Genomic DNA, 9032 nt, shown 5'->3' with positions numbered 1-9032 from the left:
ACAAAGGAACTTGTCTAATTCAATTGAAAGGACGTGAAAGCAGGCTGAGGGAGATTCTTCAAATGAGACTTTTCATCCAAGATTTCTTCCAAGTGGATACAATTGTGTAGAACAAGCAGTGACAAGCACAACATGATCTGGGCTGAGGTCTGTTTCTGTACAGGTAAAAGCACCATTAGCTTATTGTACTACAGCTAAAGTAACATAAATGATTAACTATCCTGGCTGTGGTAAAGCAAAATGCTTTAACATATGCATTGTGTTTTTTTTAAACCAGTCAGCTTCCTCTCAGCTGTTCATCGGAACACTTGGAAAATACACTCGATGGCCACTTTATTAGGTACCTCCTATATCTAATAAGTGCTGGCGCGCGGCCAAGTGGTTAAGGCGTTGGCCTAGTGATCTGAAGGTCACTAATTCGAGCCTCAGTGAAGGCAGCATGTTGAGCCCTTGAGCAAGGTACTTAACCACACATCGCTCTGCGATGACACCGGTGCCAAGCTGTATGGTTCCTAATGCCCTGCTCTTCGACAACATCGGTGGTGTGGAGAGGGGAGACTTGCAGCTTGGGCAACTGCCGGTCTCCCATACAATCCTGCCCAGGCCTGCACCCTGGAAACCTTCCAAGGCGCAAATCCATGTTTTCTCGAGACTAACGGATGCCTATATATCTAATAAAGTGGCCTCTGAGTGTATGTTTGTGGTCTTCTGCTGCTGTAGAACATCCACTTCAACATTCAATGTGTTGTGCATTCAGAAGTGCTCTTCTGTACACCACTGATGTAACGCGTGGTTATTTGAGTTATTCTCGCCTTCCTGTCAGCTTGAACCAGTCTTCGCTGACTTCTCTCATTAACAAGGCCCACAGAACTGCTGCTTACCGGATACTTTTTGTTTCTCGCACCATGTTCTATACTCTAGAGACTGTTGTGCGTGAAAATCCCAGGAGATCAGCAGTTACTGAAACCATCCTGTCTGGCACCATCTATCATTCCAGGGTCCAAGTCACTTAAGTCACATTTCTACACCATCCTGATGTTTGTTCCGAGCAATAGCTGAACCTCTTGACCATGTCTGCATGCTTTTATGCATTGAGTTGGAGCCATATGATTGGCTGATTAGGTATGTGCATTAACAAGCAGGTGTATCGACTAAATTGGCTATTGAGTGCTTAACCAACAAAATACTTCAAAAGGAGAAGACAGCTAGCGTCTCTAGTTCTAGCCATAGGGAGAATAAGCCTGAAAAAGTAAATTTATACCGGAATTAATGAAATGAAAACCCAGAGTGAGAGATTTATTTGCATTGGTTGGTTATTTTTTCACACTGAATCTAATTTGCAACCTTATTGATTAGGTGGTTAAGGTCAAGACATTTTGGTAACAATCAGATGTTGCAATGTGACGACATTTGGAGAGTATTCTGGGAGGGTGAGATCATTGAGATGAAGGGTGTTCTTCAAACCTGTTGTGTGACCTTGTTCTTGCGAGGAGACCTGACTCTGGCTGGAAACCAAACCTTCTGCTGGAAAATGAGGTCAAAGCCATGAATACATATTTCAAAAGGACAAGAGTAATCCTTTGCACCTTCACTGCAAGACTTTTATTTTGCAAAATATTGCCTCTACTCTGACTGATAACCTGAAATTGTCTTTTCACAAAAGGCCGTGGCAAATGTCTGAATGAGAATCTCTTGAAATCTTTGATGCAGAATTGATGTTATCAAAAATGTTAAAATTTCGCCGTTGTCAGGAGAGAGCTAATTTGGTTTAATAATTACAACATGATCAAGATGCATTTGTTTTCCAGAACAGGGAATGTAGGAAACCTGCAAACATTGACTTGCCAATGTCTCTTCAACATGACTTCAGTTTAATTCACTCTTAAAAGGAGGTAAAAGGTGTGATGCAAAGGCAGGATTTTCACTTTCTTTATTAGCTTTCTTTTTCCATTACCCCCTTTACATGCGCAGTTCTAAAAATGTATTTATATCAGGATGGAACAGCTTGTCGGGATGCTCACAGAGACCCAGATGCGATCCTAACCTCAGGCCCTGTCGCTGTGGAGTTTGCACGTTCTTCCTGCGCTTCCTCCGAGTGCTTGGGTTTGCTCCCACATCCCAAAGATGAGGGGATGGTGGGTTAATTGATCACTGTAAATTGCCCCCGGTTCATCAGTGAGGGGTAGAATCTGGGGGGGGGTGGTAGAAATTGATGGGAATGAAGGAGGAATAAAATGGGATTAGTGTAAATTGGTGCTGATGGTCTGTGTGGACTTGCTGGGCTTCTGTGCTGTTTGACTCTGATTCAGATTTAGAATCAGATTTACTTATCACATGTACATCTTGAACCAAACACTTGCATCTGCTCTTGACTCTCCATTTACAATCTCTTTTACTCTTTTTAATTTCATTTATTCTTCCCATTCTCCCATCATTCACTGTCCTCTCCTATCATATTCCTTCTTCAGTCCTTTATCACTTTCATTTAGAACCTTGCAACTTCTCAGTCAGTTATTCTACCCCCCCCACCTCCTCTTCACCCTCACACTTCCCTTCGCTCCATCTTATTTGGTATTTTGCCCCCATCCTTTCTAGTCCTGATGAAGGAAATATCTGTCCCTCCATAGATGCTGCCTGACCTGCTGAGTTCCTCCAGCATTTTGTGTGTCTTGTTCCAGATTTCCAGCCTCTGCAGAATCTCTTGTGTCTCTGTTTGACTCTGTGATATGCAGTAACACAGAAATGTTCTCCCTCTAATTGCACTAACCTTTGTATGCTTTATCTGAATACAGAATTGTGAGCCCACCAATCTAGTTCCCTTTTTACTTCCCTTCAGTTCAAAAGTTCATAGTACATTTATCATCAAAGTACATGTTCATTATATAATCTCAAGATTTGTCTCCTAGCAGGCAGCCACAGAACAAAGAAACTCAAAAGAACCCATTTTACAAAAAAGACCGCCAAACACCTAATGTGTGCAGAGAGAGAGAGAGAAAAACAAGTCACGCAAACAACAAATGCAAGCAAATAGCTTTCTGGACTGAATCTGCGGAGAGAGTCCGTCCGAGATCCTTAGTTCAGCGCAGAGTAGAACAGTGAGCTGAACCAGCCCGACTCTTGCCTCACGTCCCGACGCACTGACCACTTCAGTCTGGCCCGGTGCCTAAATCATTGGCCAAACATTGGATTCTGTTGCTTCAAGACCCTCTGGGGCCTGGGCCCCACCATCTCAATTTGGCCTGTACCCAACCTATCCGATTCAACCTAAATCTTTATCCAGGATTGCACCCGTCCCATGATGAAGCACAACTTCATCCGTACTGGACAACTTGCCCGAATGGCTATTCAGTGTGTTTTACCTGGTAGAATGTCTCTCAATTAAAGCAACATCATCGGGAAATTCTACTCTAACCTCTGCTGACAACTTACAGAGGTTGTGTAATATGGTATATTGTACGTCACCAAGGTTGTCAAGCCGAGGAGTGGTGGTGGGGACAAGCTCCCACTACCTAAAAGTGCTCCTTACAGCATGCGCCTCAAATAGCCTCTGACAACCAAGTCCAACTCCTGGCCTTCTCATGTGGCTTAGCCTCTAAGCCCGGTGGAACTGTTTCTACTGACAGGAGAAGGGGCCAAGGCGGGTCCTGGCACCTTAAAACCAGTGCTTTGGGTAGATGGAACTCGTCAGCCTGGGAAGGCAGTCCATCTAAGAGAGGGAAAACTCTGATTTCAAACCTCCGCTGCCTTGCGGCCATAACCACTCACGAGAAAGGCTTTGGGAGTAAACCCTGAGGACAAATCTGGAGCTGGAGTCCCTAAGGCAGTCGGACGTTGCCTTTAACCTCGCTCTGGCAACTCCTGCGACAACATTGGTGCCAAGCTGTATCGGCCTTGGCCCTTCTCTTGGACAACATCGGTGTCATGGAGAGGGGAGACTTGCTGCTTGGGCAAATGCCAGACTTCCATACAAGCTTGCCCAGGCCTGCGCCCTGGAAACCATTCCAGAAGCAGATCCATGGTCTCGCGAGACTTTCGGATGCCACCACGTCACCAAAGATTCTCACAAATTGTTACAGATGTACCGTGGACAGCATCCTAACTGGCTGCATCACTGGAGTGGAGGGGCCACTGCACAAAATCAGAAGAAGTGCAGGAAGTTGTAAACGCAGCCAGCTCCATCACGGGCACTAGCCTCCCCAGCATCCAGGACACCTTCAAAAGGCGATGCCTCAAAATGGCAAGTTCCGTCATTAAGAATGCCCATCACCCAGGACATGTCCTCTTCTCATTGCTACCATCAAGGAGGAGATACAGGGGCCTGAAGACACACATTCAACATTTTAGGAACAGCTTCTTCCCTCCACAATTAGGTTTTTGAATTGGCCTATGTACACTACCTCAATGTTAAGTTTTCCTTTTCTGCTTAATTTTTGCGCTATTTATTCAATTTAATTATTTATTCTTGTAATTTGTATTTTTTTTTTGCTATGTATTGCAATGTAGACTGCCATAAGCAACCTATTTGACGACATCTGCCAGTGATATTAAGCTGATTCTGATCCTGATTGTGTTAATCACTGTGAGTTGTAGTATCAGATAACTTTGCTCTCTTAGGGCCATTTGAAAACAATTACAGATACCCATTTGGTGCCTGAAGTCTCTGACTCAGAGTTGGAGTTGCCACAGTGAATGGCTGGCTTTTTCTCCTCAGTTATTAAATGTAATATATACTTTAGAACTGCAGCAGTGCGTGCCACTCTCTGACAGTGGAGGGGCTGGAAGGAGAGATGGGTGATTTTATAGAAATGCAGAAAAAAAGACTTATATTTATGTAACACCTTCCACATCTTATTCAGGATGAACCAAAGCACTTTATATGAGTCAATTATTTTCGATATGTGAGATTGGGGTTTGATTGCTGCTGCTGTCTGTAAGGATTTTGTACTGTCTCCCTGTGGGTTTCCTCCAGGTGCTGACGTTTCCTCCCACCTTCTAAAGACAAGTGGTTAAGCTTAGTGAGTTATGAGCACGCTATACTGGGGCCAGACGCTTTCCCAGTGTCACTAAGCCTGGCCAGAACGGTCCTGGCAAACGCTGCATTTCACTGTGTGTATCGATGTACATGTGACAAATGAAGCTAATCTCTTTAATCTTGCTTTTGTGCTGGAGATAGTGTCTTAATGCACAACAAACCTTCACTAGCAGCATTGGCATAATGACTGTTTTTGTTAGTAATGTTGAGTGTGGGATAAGCATTGACTAGGCACCATCCCACCTGTCTCCTGAGTCATTCCTCCTCCTTGTAAGATACCTGCAGTACATCTCCTCAGTGCATAGATTTGTCGGGCTCAGATGCTCAAGTTGTCATCCCCGTCATCACTGGATTCTTCCTGGTGTTGCAGGGCCTCCTGTGGGGTTCTCAGTCCAAGGGCCTCCCTTTGAAAGGAGTGAACACCACACACCCACATCCGGCTCCCCGAAGCTGTTAGTTGTGATGAGCTGCTTTCGCCCAGAGTACCTGGAAAGAAAGTGGTGGAAGCGGAGTCACAGGCCAGCGTTTAAGGGGTGTCTGGACGTGCACTTCAATTAACCAGTAATGAGCTACAGGCTCAGTACTGTAAAATGGGATTGGTGCAGAGCGGTCTGGAAGGTGATTTCGTGACTACCCTGTTGATGGAACAGGGGTGCGATGACTCTTCAACTAAAGCAACAAAGTATTAAAAAAAATCTCTCTGTGCAGACATGGTGATTGCAGTGCTGAGGAGATAGAATGACTGAAGAGTGGCCAGTTAGAGTGCCTCGTACCTTCACAAGTTGGTACTTGATAAGTTCCTCTGTAACCAGAAGAAGGACCTCAAACCGAAATGCCACCTGCCCATTTCTCTCCGTAGATGCTGCCTGACCTGCTGAGTTCCATGGGCTTTTTGAGTGCTGCTCCAGATTCCATCACCTGCAGGCTTGTCTGTACAGTTTTAGAAGCAGATCTGTGATGTTAGCCACTCAGTTTCATAACTTGATGACAGTGCTGATGTTTTATTCTCCTCAGTTGCAAATGTATTTCTCGAAGTTCAAAGTAAATTTATTGTTAAAGTACATACAATATATTTAATACCCTGAGATTAATTTTCTTGCCGGCATTTGCAACAGAACGGAGATACACCAAGAACAATTTCTATTCTAATGTAGAATCAGTTCTACATACAAAGGCTGACAAATAACTAACGTGTAAAAGACAAGTCATGCAAATACAAATAAAAATCTAATAATAAATAAATAAACCTGAGGACTCGAGTTGTAGAGTCCTTGGAAGTGAGCCTATACAAACAAGAGAACTTGCAGATGCTGGAAATCTATAGTGAGTCTATGGGTTGTTTTTGTCTGTTTATGCAGTGTTTTATCTCAACACCGGTCCTGGACTGAGCCATGACTTTGACCCAACCATTTGTGACTCTGAGTCTGCAAGTTCAGAGACTGACCTCTGCTCTGGGCGGTTTCAGTGAGGGGGAACCAGACTACTGACTGGTTTTTGTGTGTGCTCCCAGTGTGGTTGAGTTATCCGCTATCTCGTTGCTGTCATTGTGAGCGTCCGCATACAGGGTGAGCCGCTCTATCTGTGGGTTATAACGATGGATTTAACTGGATTGAACAAATAATGGAGGGTCTCGAATTGAAGTGTTGGCGGTCCCTTTGTCCCCACAGATGCTGCTCAACCCACTGAGATCCTCCAACAGTTAGTCTTTGCTCCAGGTCCCAGCAACTGCAGTTTCTTGTGTTTCTGAACAAATAATAAACTTCTCACTTCTTGAAGGAGGGTATGAAGGTACATAAACATTAACGGAAAAGTCTCCAATGATGACCTCTCAATCTCCTACATCAAAGTAAAATGCAAAACAAAAATAGACATGAATACTACTATGTTTTTTTTTGTCAAGGCTCTCTGAGGGTAAGACTCGGCAGCAGCTCAGGGGAAATTTGAGTTTCTGTGACAACCTAACAAACTGAAAAGCTCCATGTGATCGGGACTTTGCTGCAAGTTGTTGGCAGGAACCTCAGCTGCTCTGGAGACTGCTGTGGAGATATGGGACCATAAAATATAGGAGCAGAATCGATCCATCAATCCAAGCCTGATCCATTTTCCCTCTCAGCCCCAATCTCCCGCCTTCTCCCCATAACTCTTCACACTCTGACTAATCAAGAATCTATCAACTTCTGCTTTAAATATACCCAATGAATTCCACAGATTCACCACTCTCTGGCTGAAGAAATTCCTCCTCATTTCCATTCTGAATGCACATCCCTCTATCCTGAGTCTGTGTCTTCCGGTCAAAGACTCCCCCACTATAGGAAACATCCTCTCCACATACACAATACCGAGGCCTTTCAACATTCAATAGGTTTCAATTAGATCTCCCCCTCCCCCCCCCACACACATTCATCCGAAATCCAGTGTGTAGGCCTAGAATCATCAATTAGTCCTCATATGATAACCCTTTCATTCCCAGAATCATTCTCGTGAACCTCCTCTGAACCCTCTCCAATGTTAGCACATCCTTTCTTCGATTAGGAGCCCAAAACTGCTCACAAAACTTAAAGTGAAGCATCACCAGTGCTTTATAAAGCCTCAACATTACATCCTTGCTTTTATATTCTAGTCCTCTAGAAATTAATGCTAACATTGCATTTGCATAAGACACACCAGTTCTGTGAATATGTCTCCGGGAGCAGCCAAATACAGGGTGGCTACTTGCCCAGAGAGAGGAATGCAAGTGTGAACTATTGAGTGGTTGATGGCTCTGGGCCTGGCCTGGAGTTTAGAAGAAGGAGGGAGGATCTCATTGAAACCTATTGAATGCTGAAAGGCCCCAATAGATTGGATGTGGAGAGTATGTTTCCTATAGTGCGGAAGTCTTGGACCAGAGGGCACAGCCTCAGAATGCAAGGACACCCCTTTAGAACAGAGATGAGGAATGAATTTCTATAGCCAGGGGGTGATGAATTTGTGGAATTCATTGCCTCAGACGGCTGTGGCCAAGTCTTTAGGCATACTTAAAGTGAAGTTGATAGGTTCTTGATTAGTAAGAGGGTCAGGGGTTACAGGGAGAAAGTAGGAGAATGGGGTTGAAGGGGATAATAAATCAGCCATGCAGGAATTGTGGATCAGTCTCGATGGGCAGAATGGCTGAATTCTGCTCCGACATCTTTTGGTCGCATTCAGCATTTGTCGGGGCCAAGACCCTGCATCAGGATCCCAGGTACCAGAGTCCAGATACACTCCTCCTAAAGGTCAGTGCAGGCTAGCCAATGGAATGTTGCTGTCCTATGACAGAAATGTCCTCAAAAACGTATCCCCACTAAAATAAAAGAAAGATAAAGGACAGTAAAGAGAAAACCAAACCTGAACCTCGATGCATGTAAACAACAAGTTTGAAATAATTTAGTTGAGAGGCAAAAGGACACTGTTTTGATAGCAGATCTATAATGTGACATGTCAAGTCAGCATTGTCAGTCCAGTTGAAGTGCACACCTGTTTCTGTAATAGGTTGGGGACTTTTGACTGATTGGTTCAGTCAGTCCCAGCTAGACATCCTCTGACCTACAGACCACACGAGTAGAGTTTCAACCCAACACCTCCCCAGATCTGCCTGACCTGCCGAGTTCCACCAGCAGATCATTTTAAAAAAATTGTCTTGTTTATCTGATTTAGAAAGTTTGTGCATTTGATTGAATCAGCTGTAATAACACTGGGGCTGAGTAACAGTAGGAGTGACAGCGTGGCCAGTGCTTGTGGCTCTGTCTCTGTGTAGGTATAAGTTAACGTTGTACAAATGGGGAAAGGAAGAATGTTGGTAACAAACAAGAGGAAATCTGCAGATGCTGGAAATCTGAGCCAATGTTTTGGCCTGAAACGTTGACTGCACTCTTTTCCTAGATGCTGCCTGGCCTGCTGAGTTCCTCCAGCATTTTGTGAAAGTTGGTAAAAAGCTAATACTCTAAACAAGATTTATTCTGTCTGTCATGCCTTTAATGAAAGT

Source organism: Hypanus sabinus, chromosome 1, assembly GCF_030144855.1.
Source record: "Hypanus sabinus isolate sHypSab1 chromosome 1, sHypSab1.hap1, whole genome shotgun sequence".
NCBI classification, from domain to species: Eukaryota; Metazoa; Chordata; class Chondrichthyes; order Myliobatiformes; family Dasyatidae; genus Hypanus; species Hypanus sabinus.
The sequence above is the reverse complement of the archived record's forward strand: the minus strand, read 5'-3'. Positions refer to the sequence as shown.